We start from the raw sequence: 20,976 nt of genomic DNA, 5'->3' as shown, positions 1-20,976 counted from the left end.
CTCTTCTCAAAGTTCTTATTTCTTCTCAAACTGCCTGAGGGAACCTTGGCAGAAAGTTTAGCAAGCTATAACTAACAGATAGCAAAGAGTGGCATTTAGGGCTGTGGGAAGTTTTGAGTTTGGATTTTTTGAATCCTGAAGAGATTCTGCTTTAAGGAGTAAAGGCCAACTCTGTTCTAGGAAATCTTTCATAGATAACTGCATTTCTGTTATAACAGGACCAGCGTTTTCAATGTGAAGTAACTCAATTGGTTAGAAGGAATGAGGAGATTGAGGGAGTTTCAACCCCTCCCCAACACATCAGTCTATTTCTCTCTCAGAGAAGTCAGTGGCAACACTGTCATGTAGAGGAATTTTCTGTTACTTAATTTTAAAAAATAGACTCAGATTACGGAGTGAAAATGACAAGGACCAGAGCCCGCCTCCCTCAATTTTGACTTCTTATTTTGCTGTTTAATGTAGAATTTTGGATACCCTCTGGACTCAGCGCAATGAAGGATCATCTGGTGTAGTGCAATCTACAGCAAGAACAGACTTGACTTGGAAATACTTGTTGGCTCATAGGGAGTCATCTACAATTTTCACTTTGGAGGTAAATCGGGCATGACGTTACTGCTTGTATTTGTTATCTGGGTTTTATTAGTGAAAACTGATGTTGAGTAAGAATTGCTTTAATATGAAAGCTTTGCTATTAATATAATTAACTGGGACTTGGAATTTTATGAAAACAAATATCCTCTCACCAGCTCTTGCTTTGAATATGTGTCTCAGTCTAATGCTTACTTGAGAATTTAGGATTTTGTTCGCTATTGTTCTTTAGGATACATTGAAGAAAATGTTGTATGAATCCATGAAAGATATTAATGGCTGTTTTGTGAATACTTACATTTTTTTCAGGAAGATCCAAGCTTGTTTGAAATTTATTTTTACCATTTTATTTTCTAAAATAGAGATTTCTGTATTGAAATGTCTATAATTACAAAGAACAGAAACATATGGAGGGATAAGGGTATCAGAACGGAGTGTGGGATGAGATTCACTAGGTATTTTCTCTAAGACATTGGAGAGATGAAGTGCTAGGCAGTCCCTGGAACACGGCTACAGCTTTGCTGTATTGTTTTGAGTTGATGAAATGATTGCCTTTCACAGTCGGAAGTGAACATAGGGTGTCAAAAGTCAACAAAGCCCGAAAGATCAGCTTGTACTGGAGCATTTAATGTTCTTTCTGTGACAGCACCTACCTCCACCTCACCCCCCACCCCCTGCCACCCTAGCCTGGTTCCTAAAGGCTCACAGTGAGCATGTATCCGGAGTAGTGAATAATGGGGTAGGTTAAAGAAGAGTGGTTCCATGTTTAATTACATAAATAATTTTCCAGGCCTGAGCAAAAGAGAAAAGAAAGGTGAGATCTGAAATGGGGTGGGACTCAGAGTTGGAAGCAAAAGTATATTTGTCAGTTAATTACTTGAGGAAAGTGGTATATTCTGTAGGACTAAAAAAAGCAATATAAGAAAAATAGAACTAAAATCTAGAGATTTGGGTCCAATTTCTACAAACCATTGGCTTCTCCAATAGCAACTCTGTGTCCCCAGCTCATGGCCAGGAAGAGGGTCCTGAGAGCCTCCAATCATTACTCACTCACCTGGGGCAGCAGGAACTCTGAGGAGATAAAGCAGGGACCGTGTCCTGAGCTTGTGTATCCCTAAGCTCTTTGTTCCCTTTGATTTTCCCTTCCCTGCTAGGGTGGAGGGGCCATTTCTGTGAGATCAGCTGTTCTAGGATATCTAGGAATTGCTAATTATTGTTATAAACTATCACTAAAGCCTAATTAAAAATTTCTTTGGTCAGAGCTTATGGAAAACCATATCCTAATGCCATTTCATAACTAATGGGATAGTTGAAATATTGGAATAACAGCCTATGTGTGTCTCCACTGACTCTCTGAGATAAATCAATCAATCTCTACTGATGTCCTGTTGTCAAGATTAAATGTGACCAAATATCTACAACACTTTGAGAGGAATAAGAAAGAAGATGTGCATCTGAGCTGTAGAATTTATGTGATGCTTAGCATGAAAAGAGAAAGCAAATCTTCAGGCTTGGTGCCTGTATTTATTTGTGAGTGGGACAGGGAAAGAGTACAGGAAATGGGAAAGGGACCAAGTAAGGTGAAATGATACTGAAAAAGACCAAAGCTTCCTCTTAGGTGAGTCTCTTAAACATTACATCACATTATAGTTCAGTTTTCTACCTTAAAATAAAATGGATCTTTAAGGGGAACTTTCTTCCTTACAACATGGTTATTTACATCAATGTCTCTTCTCCTTTATTTACTTACTAGAGGCCCGGTGCATGAATTCATGCATGGATGGGGTCCCTCAGCCTGGCCTGTGATCAGGGCTGATTGGGGCTGTCTTGCCCAGTCCGGGGTGAGGGACCACAGGAGGTTGGCCAGCCACAGGAGGTTGACTGTGGGAGCGCACTGACCACCAGGGGCAGCTCCTGTGTTGAGCATCTGCTCCCTGGTGGTCAGTGCCTGTCATAGCGACTGGTCGACCTATCATAATGGTCACTTAGGCTTTTATATATGGAGGTTAACTACTTGAGGACAGAAACTACGGCTCATATTTTCTGTCTGTATAAAATACAACATAGAGCTTTGCATACAGAATATCATTTGTTGATTTCCAGCTGTTATATGGAGATAAAGTTCTTTTCATACTTGACAGCTGTGGCAGCAGATAATAAAAGAAATGAGGTAAGTGTTTCAGAGGGGGCATAGCTTCCATTTCCAACCATGTGCTTTGAAAGACAAAACATTTTAATAAGTGCCTAGAATTCATCATTTTTATCTGGCCATCAAGCATGTTTCTGAGAATTAAAAACAATTATTCACAAGTATATGTTTCTAACAGTGGAGCCTATTTTCATCAACTGCAGGCACAGAATGCTAGTTTTTAAAAATGCTTTTGAAAGACAGCCTGTTATGTAATTATGGTTGTAAAATTGTATCTCCTAGCTCAAGGAGAACTGTTGAAAGAAACACAGCTGCTTTAGTTATCTAGAATATCAGTGTCATTATTTTTATGGGATGCTTTTGAGAAACACTAATTTGTGAAAGAAAAGCATCCCAGAAGGAAAATTTGACAGCTTAAATTCTCATGCCCAAAGTGTTCTCAGAATCCTAATTGAAAGGTTAAATACAGCTTTGTTTAACTTCTTCACAGAGCCAGTGAAGTGACTCTGAATGAAATCTGAAAGTTTACTATGCTTTAGACAGAAAACACGGGCTGATTGAGAAATCATGAAATGCTGATTGGCATTCTAATATGATTTTAACTGGTTCTAGACTGTCAGAATAAGCAAAATCCTTTCTCACAGTGAAAAATGGGTACTTGTATATGGCATTCCATTTTTGAGACAGACTTAAATAGCATGTTAGTTTATTATTGCCTGAAAGGTGATGCCAATGAAAAGCTGCCCATTTGGCCTTTTTAAAGAAATCAAAACTTAATCTTGTTTCATTGTCAATCATTTTTGGTAGGTTTAAAAACTAAATTAATTTGTGGGCAAACCTTAGGAAATGGGATCTGTCATTTACTCTTGGAGGAGTTTCAAGAACAAAAATGCAGCTGTAGTTAAAAATCAAGAAAAAACCATGAACTTCAGGAGCTAGATTCCATTATACTACCAGGATAATTTATTTTTAAGGGCTTTTGGAGGGGATAGTATTTTGGACATTTCTCTAGTTATTATTGGCCCTTGCCTCTCACCCCCTTGCTACCAGTAAAAAAATAAAATAAAATATATATATGGCACTTTCTTTGGAGACATTTAACTTCGGGGAGAAATTGAATATAAATTATCTTATGTGGTTCAAGACAGTGATAGGAAGAAAGTTAGTAGTAGTAAAATTATTGTTGGTAGGAAACAAATGGAAGAAACCAGCTTGAGTCTGAGAAGTATCTCTGGATATAGGCCTTGCTAAAGTCATGGAAGTATTTCCAATGGCAGGAGGTAAGGATGCCCACAGGCAACCACCTGGAAGGTGGCAGGGAGTGTCTGGTCTACTTAGCACTTCTGTGTGAGAGGATTTCACGACTCTGACTATATATTTTCCTGAAGGAAATCAGCACTACAGTACCTTTCAAAAAGAAAGTGATGAAAATTTTAAGTTCAGTGAACAAGTAAGTGAATGAATAGAGATATTCCACTCCACCCACCCATGGGAATTCAATTCTCTTCTATTAGGACAATTTTACATAGTCAATTGAGGTGTAGAATGTACTTTAAATATATTCTGCATGCTCTCTTAAATAGTCTGAGAGTTCATTCAGTGTGGATGACATTGCAAATGGCAACCACTGAGTTTTAAATAACCGATTTAAAAACAGGATTTTGCAAATATTAACAACTGTAATAACTGTGATTTGAATACTAAGTTTCATATTCTGTTTTGCCTTGGACATGTATTTCTTTTTGTGCTCACAAAGAACCAATGAGGTCAGTATTAACATCCCGAATTTATACAGGAAACAGAGGCTCAGGATGTTAAATCACATGTTCAAAATTGCACAGTTAGGAAGGGGCTCTGCAGGGGCCCTGAGTAAGAGACAGGGAGTCGGTTCCCAGGCACACCTTAACCTTTAATTTGTCTTATGAACACAATCAATGAACACAGTCAATAAACATTTTTTGAGACACAAACTCATTTCAGAATATAGATCCCTTCCTGAGATTAACTATGCATGTGTACATTGATATAAAATTTCCAGGACATAGACATACATGCTGCCAACCTCCGTACATATTATGAATTCCATATTTAATTACATAAATACCAGACTTAAGAAGCCAAAAAAAAAATCTATGAAATTACATTAAAACTAGAGGCCTGGTGCATAAAATTTGTGCACTCGGAGGGGGGGACCCCTCAGCCCGGACTGCACCCTCTTGCAGTCCGGGAGCCCTTAGGGGATGTCCGATTGATGGCTTAGGCCCGCTTCCCAGGGAGCGGGCCTAAGCCATCAGTCGGACATCCTTAGCACTGCCACGGAGGCGGGGAGAGGCTCCCACCACCGCTGTTGCGCTAGCCAGCCATGAGCCCATCTTTTGGCTGAGCAGCACTCCTCCTGTGGGAGCACACTGACCACCAGGGGACAGCTCCTGCTTTGAGCATCTGCCCCCTGGTGGTCAGTGCATGTCATAGCGACCAGTCGTTCTGCTGTTTGGTCAATTTGCATATTAGCCTTTATTATATAGGATAATGTCTTATTATGGGCAAGGCCTCTAATTCAATTTTTTTTAGGTAGTTAAAGGGAGGGGCAAAATTTTCACTTGAGCCTGAAGCTAAAATTGCCCTTAGCTCAAAAATCTGCATACCTCTGAGACACATCTTGGTGAGACTCATTCTGAACCCCCACACTATTCTATTATGTGTATAAATATTGGGAACTATCTTATCTCTTTAGTGAAAGGAATCTTTTTAAAAAAAATATATTTTATTGATTTTTTACAGAGAGGAAGGGAGAGGAATAGAGAGTTAGAAACATCAATGAGAGAGAAACATCAATCAGCTGCCTCCTGCACACCCCCTACTGGGGATGTGCCCACAACCAAGGTACATACCCTTGACTGGAATTGAACCTGGGACCTTTCAGTCTGCAGGCTGATGCTCTATCCACTGAGCCAAACCAGTCAGGGCATAACATTTTTTATGTTACAATGACTAACTTTATCTCATGAGTTGTGTTTTGGCTTCAAGCTTCTATCCAGTATTCATGCAGCAATTTCAGCTCTTCTGTTCAATATTTACCTGGCATATCTTTTATTTTATTTTCTCTGAATCTTTCTAGATTTTTATGTATTAGATAGGAATAGCCCATGGACACAGACAATAGTCTGGCGAAGGCCTGGAAGGGGCGGGTGCAGGGTGGAGGAGATCAATGGGGGGTGGAAAAAAACTAAAACAAAGGGACATCTGTAATACTTTCAACAATAAAGATACATTTTAAATAAAGGAAAATATCTTAGTTGAAAAGAGTTTTATGTGAAATAATATAAGTAATTGCTCTACACTGTATATTTTCAACTCCTCTCAAAGTGAACCCTATGTTCACTTAATATTAATTGACCCTATGTTCACTGACTGCAGGACTGACTTCCGCCACGCCGACCAGCACTGACAGCCACCGGGGCTGTGATCAGACCCTGCTTTTTTCTCTGGGCCTGATTGCAGCCCCCTCAGCAGTCAGTGCTGGGTCGATGAGGAGCCCACAGAGCAGCAGCCATGGCGACCCAGCACTGACTGCAGGACTGACTTCCGGTGTTCGGTCGAGCCTTTGGTCATTTTGGATGTTATGGACCCTGGCTCTTTATATATATTGGAAAGAAATATGAGAATTGCAATAAAAAATCTTGGAAAGGGCTTACGACAGAATTAAACAAACATATGCCTGGCACTGTTGTGGGTGATTGTGATACACCAGATCCATGTATTCTCCCTTGGGGAACACAGCATCATATAATAGCTGATGACTTAGGGTGTGCTCTTCACCCTGGAGGATAAAGATGTGCACCATATTCTTGCAGAATATAAGATCCAAGTTGCCACCTTAGGTGTGTCTTCAAAAAGCCATTCCATCATGCTATCAGGCTGGCAGAATCAGGGTAGTAGGTTATGTGATAGGAACAGTGAGTCTTGTGATCAGGTTTCTGCCACACCTTGTTTGCAATAAAACCGCATTGCTTGATTCAATGCAATTTATGTAGGATCATGTGGTGGTAGATCAAACATTGTGTCTGCTCTTGGATGATAGTGCTGCCTAATGAGTAGGAAAGCCAATCACATAGAGAATGCCACTCCAAATAAATTTCTGTCTCCCAAGATGGAATGGACACAATGTAATCAACTTCGTCTAATTGGTCCGCTCAAGAGATGGTGCCATAGTAGAGGGTCAGCATTAGTCCTGCTGCTGGCAGATTAGATGACTGGCAGCATCAGTACTAGGTCCACCTTGGTGAGAGATGGGTCATATTGTCGGGCCCATGCACACTTCTGTTCCTGAATCCTTCTCCCGAACAAATCCTTTGTGCAACATTGGGGTGACTTTTGACAAAGACTGTCTATTGTCAATTGGTTACGTTATTCTATGTGGTTATTTAGTGCCCTTTCAATAGCAGATTCTTTCTAGTGGGCATTATGATGTAAATCAAAGCTATTCACACTTCATGCCTATGTTTATGTGTCAATTCACATGTCTCCTCCTCAGACACCTTTTGTCTCATTCTAACTTGTCTCCTTCCAAGCCCCTGACCAATAAGCCCAACCATTTATCACTGCTAAAGAGTCCACATATAAGCTTATATCAATGTACTTCTCTTTTGAAACAAAATAGATGATCATGCATCCTACCCAAACCTCTGCCAATGGGAGAGACTGCCCCTCACTGCTGTCTTTCAAGGCCACCCCTGAGTGAGGCCATTGTGTGAGTCCAAATAATATATCTGTTATCCACTGTTGTTTAACAAACCACCCCAAACTGTTTTAAAACAACAACAGTTAATTATTTCTTAAAGAGAGATGACAAACATGGTCAAGAATGGATTCAAGTGAAGTGGAATGAAGGAGAAAGCCATGAAATGAGATTGTTACAATAGTGATTGTGATATTACCACCGATAAACAATGGCAGGATGTGAGATAAAGGGATTGTGAGCTAGACAATAAGGTTTTAAATAAATATAGGAGATAAACTATAAAAGGTATTATGCTTTCTACTGTTCAAAATCAGAAATCCTTACCTTGGTCTTCAGACCTCTCTCCACGCTGGACTCCATTTGCCTGTGAAATATTCTCCTCTGGCTACAACTTTAAAAGATCCTATCAGAAACTGTTGTAAGAAAATGTTCTACTTACTGCCTCCACGTTATTATTTCAATCTGCAATTTTCCTCCCACCCCATCATATTCCAGCCCTCAATGAAATACTTAATTACTTCTTATAAACCAACTCAAATAAATTATTTTTGGAAGTGAGCACTTAAACAAACAAATTGAGTCTCCATGAGAAAACTCCTGTCAAGAACAGGTCTTTCCTTCCCTGAACACACTGAAATCCTTACTGCCAGGACACACAGCTTACTGATCTTTATACTGCTGTACAAAGCACATACAGATGCTTAAGATTTGATGAATGAATGCCTTAGCACCTTATACTTAGGCCACACAGTATTATATTTTGGAGTCATTTATCATTTCTATAATTTAAAATATCCTCCAAGTCAGAAACAATGTCATAATTTTGATTTTCATAGCGGCTAGCAAAGCATTTTAATATCAAGTTAGTCTCATATTTAAGTTAGTTGGTTAAGGAAATTGCCGCTTGTTTGGGACACATGAGAAGCAAAGCTGATCTGTGATGTAATTACAAGAACAGCCACAGTCAACCCATGAGGATCTCTGCAGGTGGAGTGGCCCTTTAGCGATGTCTTGAATGGAGGCAAGGCGGACAAGCCTTGAACCAAGATCATTTTTTAAAGGACACAGATGTGATTCATCAGCATCCAAAATGGTGGTCAACGAGCAGAATGACTATTTTAATTCTAAAAGGGGATCCGGAGAGTATATGACAGCATCAAATACAGCATCCCTGAGAGGGAAAAATGCAGTCTCTTGCTCACCTTCTATAAAAATCCTGTTCCTGAGGTATGGGTGAAAAGATAAGATGGAATTCACTTTTAGCACACAAGCCTTGAACTCCTCTTCTAAGCCCCCAAACTCCATCTGCTCTTTGAGGATTTGAATTGGCACCTGAGGTATTTATTTCTGCCTCCTGTTGCCTGGATACTGGAAAAGTTTCTCACACGCACACAGTGCTAGTCACCCATGTCAACACAGCCCCTGCCCCAGCCTCATCAGGCAGGGTCTCCCTGCATCAGCAGACATCTCCCTGGACTATGGCTTCCCGGGAGTACACTGTTGTTCCTAGCTTGAAGATCACAGCATTAGAGAATATGACCCTGAGAAAATATCATCATATACTTAACCATCATTAAGTATACCCATAAGAACCACTGTCCTCTATTTCTTTCACCTTCAGCATCAAGGCTTATTTCTGAGTTAATGACTTCTACATATAGGCATATCTCCGAGGTATTGAGGTTTGGTTCCAGACTACTACAATAAAGTGAGAATAGCAATTAAGCGAGTCACAATCTTTTTTTTACTGGTGGAGGGTCTTGCCTTGAATTTGCAAAAAATGCAACCTTGATGAAATGCAATAAAATGAAGTTCAATCAAACGAGGTACGTCTGTACAAGGAAGGAGCATCAACTTCTTTTCAACCCGACATGCATGATCTCTGCCTCCTCCAAGGAGCTAGAATATCTGTTGGGCAAGTTTGCTTGCAAGGATGACTTGTCTCCTTGGTTCCTCCTTGTTTTATGATCTTAATTTTTGGATGGCTAAGGAAAGTCTCCCATAGCAAGTGTTGTTTTCTAGAAAATACTCATCTTTCTATAACTAAATTTTAAAAGGAGAGGAGTGGGAAGTACTTCCCTTTCACCTGGCAACCCAATGCATTGAATATACACCACATAAATGAGTAGGTTCTAAAGGTGGTTTGTACTTGATTGGTTCTAGCTGCTCTGAGATCAGACATCATACACTAAAGTCAAATTAATGGACATAGTCTCTCACCAGAGCTCCCACTTTTGCTGGGTTTCAGATCAGAAATGGAGGTTGGAGACCACTCCTGTGACCTTATTTGCAGAAAAGTTGATTTACTAGGAAAGCTGATAAACCAGCATGATCAACTATATCTCTCCAAGTCTCAAATAAGGCCTCCAGTTCAACTCTGTCATTTAGTTGGGCTCCATAAAGACATCTGTCACCTCTCTCTTTCTCTTCTTAACTAAAGCTTTGCTAAGAAGGACAATTTAGATCTCCTGTGAATTAAAAATCTTGAATAATGCCCTACTGTATTTTACTCTTGTAATAACATGCTTTAACTGAATCTGATTTTCCAAACTGTTCAATAGCACCTTGTTATTTGGCTCATTGCAAAAGACTCTCTAGTATTAACACATTTTCCAGGGAACTTTTCTGCTTCCTGTTGGTGCATGGTGGGGGCATGGATGTGCGAGTCCCAGCAACTCTCCACCATTATCAGGTGAGCTTTACGATGCTGTCAAGTATTTCATCACAAAGATGAAGTTCTGACAGGACTGAGGTCATGTGTACCTATTAATGCCAAGCTCATACACTTCAATCTCCTTCACATCTCTGCCTCTGCAACCTGCCACTACTGCTATGCAGCATGTTCTCTTCAAACTCAAAAATCCTGTCTGTTCAGTAAAATCAGACTATCTGAGAATGTTATCTAGTGTACCCTTACTAGGTTAGCAGCCTCTACTGAGGGTTCCAATGCTTGCTGATAACTGCTTCAACAGTAGATGTCCTGCATCTGAGGGATTCTGTCTCAACAAATGGCGCTTGGTAGGGGCCTTGGGTCAGCAAAATCACAATGGCCATATGTGTGCTTCCCCTTCCAAAGAGAATGTTATATTTCAGAATCTCTTGAGGTAAACTTAAAAAAAAAAAAACCCTCACCTGTGACTTGGATGGTTTTGGCTTATGGTTTTGCTTTTTGCTTAAAATATTCAATCTTGAACAGTGTGTCTCTCTGCACAAACTGAAAATCAGAGTAGATCTCTACCTTGGATTCTCTATGACACTATTGTGGATCTATTCCTTTAAGATTCTTATAAAGGCTATTGTTCAATTGAAAATAGAAGGTCTACGAGGCACATCCTGAATATCCATAGAAGGCTTTTTGAAATGATCACCTTAAATCTTCCAATGTCTTTAAAAGGGTTCTGCAGTCACACACTTTGCTTTATATTTACTCTAAATTCCCTTTATCTTCCTTCATATTTAACCTAACATTACCCTAAATATTTACCCTTCATATTTACCTTTTCCTGACAGCACCCTGGATTTGACCTTTGACCTAAGGCTCCTTCTTGCTTTTGAGAGTCTTTCGAATCTTATTTTCAAACAAGGGCCATTCTTATTTGTTCTACATTCTGCTTGGAAGTGGAATGTCAGTAGAGGCTGCTCACCTAGTAACTGTACACTAGATTACAGTCTCTAATTTCTTCTTTAGCTCCTATCTTTTTATCTTCATTTTATGACATGCAGCTAAAAGCAATTAGGCTAGAAATATCCTTAGCCAGATCAATTCATCCATAGAGACATTTCTATTTTCTGCAGGTGATGATTTTCCTAAACTTTCCACCACTATATATCCAACATCTTATTCTATCTTCTAGCCCCCAATAACATTTCTCTTACCCTCCTTCAAGCCTTCACTGATAGCTACATTGCAGCTCAATGGTCGTGGTAATATCTACTTTCGGGTAACAAAATATTACTCCTGCTACATAGCAAATTCACCTAAAATCGTTCAGTAAAAAATAACACTCATTCTGTTTTGCTCATGATTTTGTATGACAGTAATTTGGGGCAGGGCTCAGGTGAACAGATCCCACCTGAAGGACTACAGACATTTGAAGGCTCGACTAGGCTGGATGTCCAAGAAGGCTCACTCTCATGGCTAGCAGTTGATGCTAGCTGTCCACTGGGAGCCCAGCTCAGCTGTCGGCCAGAACATACAGAGATGGCCCCTACGTATGACATAGCTTCCTCAACATCTTGGTGACTTTGGATAGTTGGATTTCTTACATGGCAACTCAGGACCCCAAAAGTCAGTGTTCTCATAAGCAGGGTGAAAGCTGTTATCACCTTTTGTGATTTGGCCTCAGAGGTCACATAACATCAATTGTACTCTAGTAGTCAAAGTAGTTACAAACCCATGCAGATTCAAAGTGAGGGAATGTATACCCACCTCTCAATGTGAGGAAAGTCTAAGAAGTTTGCAGCCATTTTTAAAAACCCACAAGGGGCCTTGCTGTCTTGCTTTCTCTTGTATCATCACCCCTTATGGTAATGCCAGAAACGCAAAGGGTGCTCTATAAGTGTTTGTTGAAATCATGGATTTTGGCAAAGAAAGGAAAGGAATTATGTGGGTGATACTACAACTAGTGAGACAACATTGAGGTCTTTATTCCTGGGACCTTCAAGAAGAGAAGAGACACTATTGGCTACTTGGGGTGAAGTAAGCACTCATTTGTCTAAAAGCAAAGGGCTGACCTCGTGTATATTTTTTTGGTCCTTTTCATTTTTTGAATATTCTAGGCCCAAGGGAAATTCATAATTATCAGAATTTTTATTTGAATTTTTGAATAACAGTCAGGTTCCCATACTCCAAAAGCATGTAGAGTTATGATAACCTTATAGCAGTCACAAGAAACATCTGGCAAGCAAGTGATCTGGAAGAACTATGGATGCTCTCCCAGTTCTTTATTCCAGGGAGCAACACAGATATACAGCTGAACATCTTTTTCTGTTCCATGTTATTTTGTGTACAGAGTAGAGTGTTTTTATTATCTTGTGCCAAAAATACAGAGAAATTCTTCATGTGGATGGGAGGAGCTATAGGAATATTATATACCAAGGCCAACTACCTAGACTTTGAGCTAGGATTAGATTCAGTAAATGCCCTTCTTACATATCATAAGCAAGATAAAAAAACAAACCTTAAAAACATTGGTTATTGTTCCTTAGCATCCCCACTTAACAAGTTACCATATTTATAAGTGGAAATAACTTCTGAGAAATGTCAGGCATCTTGTTTGAATTCTTTGAAACAAAACAATTTCTGCCAAGAAGTCCATCTGCCCCCCAGAATTCCATCCTTTAAATACTTTGTTATGGCAGCACAAAAGAACACAATGAGTTATGTTGAGAGTGTCAGTCTTCCATCTTTGGGCTAAAAGGATTAGGTCTAAATGGCACATCATTACATAAGACTGCATGAAAATGTTTCTTTTGTCCTTAAAATACTTCATGGTATTTTATAAATAGCCAAAAGTATTAATTGGACTGAAAAAAAAACATTCAGAAGGCCTTAAATAGTACATGTGTCAGGCATTCTAATTTATGTGATTATTTTTCACCCAAAAGTCAGGGAACTTTTCAAGTACAATCATTTGTTGGACATGATAGGGGTTGAGGAGAGGCCGTATATGTGGTGGTTAAAAGCACAGATTTTGGAGTCAGTCAGATCTGTTATAGCCTCTCTGGTCACTAAGTTTACTTAACTTTTCTGTGGCTTATTTTTCTCCTTTGTAACATGGAGATAAAAAATATTCACCATCTAGAGTTGGCTTAAGGGTTAAATGGGATAACATAAGTAATCCACTTATCTGTGCTTGGCACAGAATAGCTGCACAGTTAAGTCAGATAAGAGTGAGCATATATTTTTGATAAGTAGTGTGTGTGTGTGTGTGTGTGTGTGTGTGTGTGAAAGGAGGAGGGAGGGGAGAAAGGAAGGAGGAGAAAAGGTGAGAAAGGTAAAGAGACTGATGGAGAGGAAGAGAGAATATTTTGGTAAGGGTGTATAGAGAAACTTGTTAGAAACATAGTGTGGGTGTGATGGTTATTTGCTGTGGCTAATGTATTTGATGAAGGGATATTGAATGTTGAATATGTTGGAATGGAACAGGAATGGAATATGAGGAAACATTTGGAGATTTATGTTACTTTGAGACAGTCACTTGTCTCCTATACATAGAACAAAGCAGAAAGTCAGAAACATTTCCCACTTCCTGCTCCCCATTCTGTTCCCATTTCAACCATACTTTCGTACCCCTTCCAGCACTTGTTCCCACCCAATGTCAGAGGTCTGTCCTTTGAACAAGATTCAGCTGTCCACTAGGTGAAAGAGTTGGAAAGCCAGCAGGCCATAATGATGTCACTGCAAATAACAGAGGTATTTTCACATTATTATGGGAGGAAAGTCCAGTGTAATATACAAATAAAAATGGACTTTCCTAGGAAACAAGAGTTGGAGAAGGAGTGAAAGAAAGATTTTGAGGTGTGCAAGGCCTTTCCTTCCTTTTTAAATGAACTGGTAAGGTCATTTCTTCCTTTTTAAAAATATTTTTATTGATTTCAGAGAGGAAGGGAGAGGAAGAGAGAGATAGAAACACCAATGATGAGAGAGAATCATTGATTGGCTGCCTCCTGCACACTCTCAACTGGGGATTGAGCCCACATCCCGGGCATGTGTCCTTGACCAGAATTGAACCGTGACCTCCTGGTTCACAGGTCGATGCTCAACCACTGAGTCACGCCAGACGGGCAGGTCATTTCTATTTTTAACATTATATGTTGGGCCATTTGGAAAAAATACATTCAGTGATATAATGCAGTAATCTTGGCATTATTAATTAGAATAATAATTTCCATTGCTTAAGGATTATTTATATAATGGTTTTGTTTAAGTTCTGGGTTTTTCAATGCTTTCTGAAAAAAGAAATAGATTTGTATATTACCTTAACACAAGTCTGCTTGAAAGCAATTCTAACACCCTTCAAATAACCTTTTAAAATATTACTTATGAATCTAGGCACTTCAATAAAATGTTTCCTGTTTTTCATTTCCCTAAGGCTAAAGTGACACAATTATTAGCTTTTGATAGAGTTAAACAATAACCACCTATGCTTACCTTTGTGGAAGAATGGAAAACAAATATTCTTTGAAGCGTTGTAACAGTTGAAAAGATTCCCATACTTCAGCTTATTTTTCTTTTTTCCTGGAAGAGCACAGAAGAATTAAAAACTAAATTTCTAAATACATTTTTTCTCTACTTCAGTGCTGAATAAAGTTCTTTCTGTCTCGGAATGTTAACATTATCATACTTTCTAATGGGGACCCTTTTTGATTCTGTATAGTAGCTACAATGTGCCAGGTAACATTCTAAATGCTGGGGATGTTCCAGAAAACAAAACACCAAAATCCCTGCCATCATGGAGTTTGCAGTCCAGTGGGAGGAGACAGAAGAGGACCAATATTTATAAATATAGAATGTGGTGATAAATGATAAGGAGAAAATTAAGGCAGGAAGAGACTAGGGAGTGTCAGTGGGGTTGGGCAGGGATTGTGATTTCGGATAGGATGGTCAGAGAAGGGCTCTTGAAAAGATGACATTTAAGGAAAGATGTGAAGGAAGTAGAGGAGGATGCCATGTTTTAAGTAACAGCAGGCCAAAGTGGAGTCAGTCAAGGGCAGAGTAGTGAGAAATGAGAAGTAAGAGGTGGCCAGTCTGGAAGTCTATTATAAGAACTTTGGCTTTTATGCCATTACATTAAATGGCATTGTAAGTATAAAATGAGAAGCCATTATAGGTATGTCTACATCTGCTTGTCTCTCAAGATTTGTTCACCACTCTTGTCCATCCAGTTCTCTGACCCGGGGAAGCTGAACTGTATTTTCCTGTTTCTCCTCATCACCAATCACATTTCTTCCTTTTGACTACCTTCCCCCTCTTTCAATAATCCATGTGTCCCTCCTGCCAGGGAAGCAGAGACCAGATACCTGTGTTTCTCAGCAGGTCTCAACAGTGGACCTGAGCTTGCCTGTGTCAGTGCTAGGAACCTACTAAAATGCAGATTCCTTGGCCTCACTCAACTCCATCAGGATTGCTGGGATTGGGGTCCAAGAATCTGCATGTTTAAACACTTCCTAGGTCAGTTCTTTCTTTCTTTCTTAATATATTTTATTGATTTTTTTACAGAGAGGAAGGGAGAGAGAGTTAGAAACATCGATGAGAGAGAAACATCAATCAGCTGCCTCCTGCACACCCCCTACTGGAGATGTCCCCACAACCAAGGTACATGCCCTTGACCAGAATTGAACCTGGGACCCTTCAGTCCGCAAGCCAATGCTCTATCCACTGAGCCAAACCAGTTAGGGCCCTACGTCAGTTCTTTCTTAATGTGAGGCTTAAACATTACAATCCTAGATCATAGTAACAGCAGCCTTCTGATGGGTATCCAATAAATTGTACTCATTTTTTTTCTTAGCTCCAAATACAGAGACTTAGAAATATTTGGTTTGGCTCTACTATATTTTGACTATTATCACCTGCTAAATTGGTTTATCTTTATTCAATGCTTATAAAATACTTTATTTTGTGAAATATTTCATCATTAAGTATATCCATAAGAACCATTTTTCACACTCCTCATCCACTTGTGTCTTATGAGACTTGATAACTGGTTTCCAAATTTATAAACTGTGAAAGAATTATCTGTGATGTCTATGTATTTTTGTTTAACAGCACTGATTTTATTTTTATTTAAATTCTAATTTTCCCAAGATGAATCATTTTCAACGTTATATTTGAATTAGAAATAAAGGTACCCTAAAGTTACTTATAAATGCCATATACATTTTCAACTGTTCAAGTTGGCAGCACTGAACTTTGAAAACCTTCAGAGTTATGGAAGGAAAATGCGTCTGTGACTTAGACTGTTGCAGAATTTGTGGCGAGGAATCCACATTTCCCAGTAGTTTGTACAGCGTTGCTCTCACATTACGCCCAGTCTTCTGTGAAGAGACACTAGATTGATGTTTCCCAGAGTATTTCTGTTACAGACTCCAGAGTTCGATGCTTTTAAACAAATACTGTCCTTTCATTTTTTTTAAAATATATTTTATTGATTTTTTACAGAGAGGAAGGGAGAGAGATAGAGAGTTAGAAACATAGATGAGAGAGAAACATCGATCAGCTGCCTCCTGCACATCTCCTACTGGGGATGTGCCCGCAACCCAGGTACATGCCCTTGACCGGAATCGAACCTGGGACCTTTCAGTCCGCAGGCCGACTGTCTATCCACTGAGCCAAACCGGTTTCGGCAAGTCCTTTCATTTTTTTGCAGATTTCATAGGTTAATTTCCTTGTACCAAAATTTGCTATTTTAAGATACTGAGGCAAAAAAAAACACACAAAAAACTGTCGGAAATAAAGAACAAGGGAGGCACTGCCATGTACTAAGCAGATAATAATAAATATCTACCTGAGTAGCTGAATCTAATCCCTCTGAAGACTGGTTCATTTGGCCTCTTACTAATAATTTAAAATTCTTTCCTAGCAGAGAGAGGGTGTGGTATTTTGATTGAGGGAGCTGCATAATGGATTTGGCTGAGACCAAAGGTTAAACTTGCCTTTTAAGCTGGAAAGGATCAGATGGAGTCTTTATGGCCCATTCTGGCTGGACTGTGTTTACAACGAATACTCAAAGCATGCATTTCCTCTCAAATATTAGGGTTTGCAGCTGCTGGTTAAAAATACATCCAAATGGATACCAAAAGCTGAAGCAACGAGTCCATACATTTTAAGGATATGAGAAGAAAGGCTTGTGAATCTTTTAAATATATATTTTATTGATATTTTTACAGAGAGGAAGGGAGAGGGATAGAGAGTTAGAAACATCAATGAGAGAGAAACATCGATCAGCTGCCTCCTGCACACCCCCTACTGGGGATATGCCCGCAACCAAGGTACATGCCCTTGACCAGAATCAAACCTGGGACCCTTGAGTCCGCAGGCTGATGCTCTATCCACTGAGCCAAACCGGTTAGGGCTGTGAATCTTTTAATAATTACGTTGCACATAACAAAATGTCTTATAATAAAAGAAATTCTTGCAGAATTTCTGTTTCTCTATGCCTTTGGTTAAATTGCTTAAGTCAATGTGTTTAACATGAGTGCATTTTTCAGAAAGATAAATTTCCCACTTTTAAAAAATAATTGCACATTTTTGTTAGTAAAAGGGCATATAAAAGCTCTAAATATTAGATGTACTAGATGGTAGATGAAGATTAATCTATACAAAAAGAAAGAACATTTTCTGTTATGTACCTCAAGAGGCTTTGTTTACATTACTTTACATTGTTATATAAGGATTATATTGGATTTTGGAAATCCTAAGTCTGAAAAGAACCCTGAAAGTTATTTAATTCAGGAACACTACAGTCAACAACAATGCTAATAATATAGCTAAGCTTTGTGCATTTACCATCTGCTGGGCACTGTTTTAAGAAGCTTCACCTATGTGATCTGAGTGAACCCTTATGACGTAAATATTAGCTTCATTTGACAGATAAGGGAACTGAGACACAAAATGTTTAACAAATCTGCCTGAAGTCAGAGCTGGCACATGGAAGAGTCGGCACAAGAGCTGAAGAAACACTTGTGAAATGATCCCAGCCAGTTCTACCCATGAAAAGTGTACACAGCTGTTGAGAGTGTGATTTGAAGGTGCCAGAAGGTCTAACCAAATACATCGCCTTCAACCGTTCACAACACTGTTTCAAATTCCCACCATAGAGAGTGCTTTGTACGAAGACAATGCCTTCAAAAGGCTGTATCTTTAAAAATATTACCTAAGAATTGCCCATTAATGATAGCAAGACAAAGTTGACACATTTTAGGGAGATCTGGATGATAAAAGGAGAAAACAAAAGAGTTGTTGAAGGCAAATACCACAATATACATACACTCTTGGTTAACCTTGGCAAGTGGAGGGGTGGTAAAGACAAAATTCACCCCCTTGGCTTCAGCTATAGATGGAAATTATCCATTTTAAGCTGTCTTCTCATTTGGGAGATAGAACCATACCAGATAGTTAAAACTTTACTATTTGCAATGGTAAAACTTGGCTAACAGCAAAAATTATGTATATTTTCCTCACCACTTCCCTTTTTTAACAAAGATTCCTAGTAGATGTCTCACCTATGAATCCTAATTGATATATGAAATTTCCAATATATATGTGAGAATGCATAGACCCTAAGCATTGTCCAAAGATTTCGTCATATTCTCATAAGTATATATGAACCCACAAAACAGCACAAATTGAACCTAGCCCATCTGCACTTCTTACATATTCTCTAAAATTAGTGTCTGCTTTAACAGCTAAGAGAGCATATAAGTGTTTCGAATTATGTATCCTAATGAGTATCCAGGGCTACATTCATGCTGATATTTTAGATAGCCAAATATGGTATGCAAAATGACCACGACCAGGGTAACATTACATGCCACAGGCTTGCTATAATTATCTTTCACATTTTTACTGTGTTTCTGCAACAATGGATGCAACTATTCAGGATTGGAGCTTTAAGTAAATAATATGCTACGGGGAAGTGAGACAGGCATGTGGATAAAAGTTCTTGGGTTAGGCAATTGGAATGAATAGTCAATTAATAAAAAATGCTTTTCAAAATGAACATACTGATCTGACATTCTCACTGAGCTATTAGCAGGTTCATTTGAGTTCTTAAAAAATTTTCTTTACTCTGTGTTTAACAACAAATGTGGGCCAATTGCTGAGTTAATTGAAAAGGATTGTTTTCTTGTTGCCAAGAAACGGCACTTTCTTACATTATGCAGGCCATTATGTGCACAGATCAAGCCTCCTGATTTTTCTTTGAGAGCTTAAGAATATAGGCTGCTCTGATTTAGTTCTGTCTGGAAGAGAGAAGCGCAAATCAAGAACACTTTCAGGGGTGTTGTGTTGTTCCATTTCCATTTACCAGGTAAGATTTGGATTTGAAAGTACTACCTTGTTCCTCATGCTTAACTTTTCCTAAATCACTTAAATGCTTTTATGTTGAGTGAATGAGTAGATCTAAATGATGCTTTACTTGGGAGAATTTAGAATCATTCTAAGTTGATTTTTTCCCCCTAGCTGTATGTTCTGAGGGGAAAAAAAATGTAAAGATCATAATAGACGTCCGTGAAACTGGCTGCAGAGTTTTTTTTCTTCTTGATTTCAGAGTAGTAAATACATGCAAAGCAAGAAGCTGTGAGTGTGTTTAGAGTTGAAATAGCAAATCATTGCTATGGGAGCAAATGTTATTTCTATTTGGAGCAAAAATTTCAAATCTTGTCTGACTAGTTCCAACTGAGAAATGAGCTTTATATTTGTTAACTTCTTAAGGAAAATTTGTTTATCTTATGTAGAACTACATCACATGCCTCTCTTTTAAAAAAAAAACTATATTTATCTCTGTTGGCTACTTTCTTTATGATTTTTGCCTTGAAGATGAAGATAAATCAGGGTCCTTGTATTTGGATAGTGCTGGGTCCTTGTACTCTGTTCGCGAAGTTTACACCTTACCTGGAAACAAATACACAGTTCCCACAAAAATGGTAATAAGTCACACCAGGTATACATACAGACAAAAACTCACTCTTCTTCCTCAGGAAGGAAAATAGCATTTCTTGATTCAGTTAGTTACTCCTAGGCTCACCAACGCAGGGCTCATTCTATCTAGGTAATAATGTGGGGCAAGTGCTTGAAAAGGACTTTGTGAGATGTTTGTTGAATCAAATCATCCTCCCACTCTTAGTAGTTCCTACTCACATAGGCTTAGGTTGAACTCTGCAACCCCAAGAATTTACACTTACAACATCACACAGTTTATAGACTATATGTTGAAAACAAGTGTTTGCAAATTTGCACCTAGTTGAGTGCTGTTACTGGCCCGTTCTTTCAGTCGTATTTTACCTCTTCTCTTCCTTGGCTCTGGGTTTCGTAGGAATATATTTCCTTTACAGGGAAGAGCATCAAAATGGATACAAGTCAGGTCAAATATTTGTTGTCTCATTAGGCAAGTTTCCATTTGTTCAGAGTTTGAAGAAACTTGAGTATAAATATGACCTGAGTAATACGAATCCTGGTTGAAGCTGGAAAGAAATTATAGCATGCCTTTACCTGATAAATGATTTGGGTTTTCCACAATGAACCAATGCTCTGGTAAGCAAACTATTATGTGAAATAATGTCGATGAAGTAATAGTTGAATATGACTTGCAATCCATCTATTTATTTTTAATTTGTCAAATTGGAGTCTTTCTTTAATTCCTATATTTTTTTAATTAACTGAAAGAATCACAGTATCATCAGCTATCACAAATCCAATATTTACATAGCAGTAACATTGAAGCAGCCCATTTAAATAAGTGCACAGTTTGTAGTTATGAATACCTGGTGTGACTTAGTA

At 38.8% G+C, this 20,976-nt stretch overlaps 1 long non-coding RNA gene across 3 annotated transcripts in view; it reads right to left on the bottom strand.

Annotated features, from left to right (window-relative positions):
- Window positions 1-20,976, bottom strand: part of LOC102428742 — a 115,680-nt gene that overhangs the window by 44,008 nt on the left and 50,696 nt on the right. For all 3 annotated transcript variants that reach the window (XR_002826347.1, XR_001351005.2, XR_002826346.1), the window contains exon 4: window positions 14,632-14,718. This is a non-coding gene — a long non-coding RNA (uncharacterized LOC102428742). The remainder of the gene's footprint in view (window positions 1-14,631; window positions 14,719-20,976) is intronic.

This window comes from Myotis lucifugus, unplaced genomic scaffold (assembly GCF_000147115.1).
Source record: "Myotis lucifugus unplaced genomic scaffold, Myoluc2.0 scaffold_5, whole genome shotgun sequence".
NCBI lineage: Eukaryota > Metazoa > Chordata > Mammalia > Chiroptera > Vespertilionidae > Myotis > Myotis lucifugus.
The sequence above is the reverse complement of the archived record's forward strand: the minus strand, read 5'-3'. Positions and strand labels throughout refer to the sequence as shown.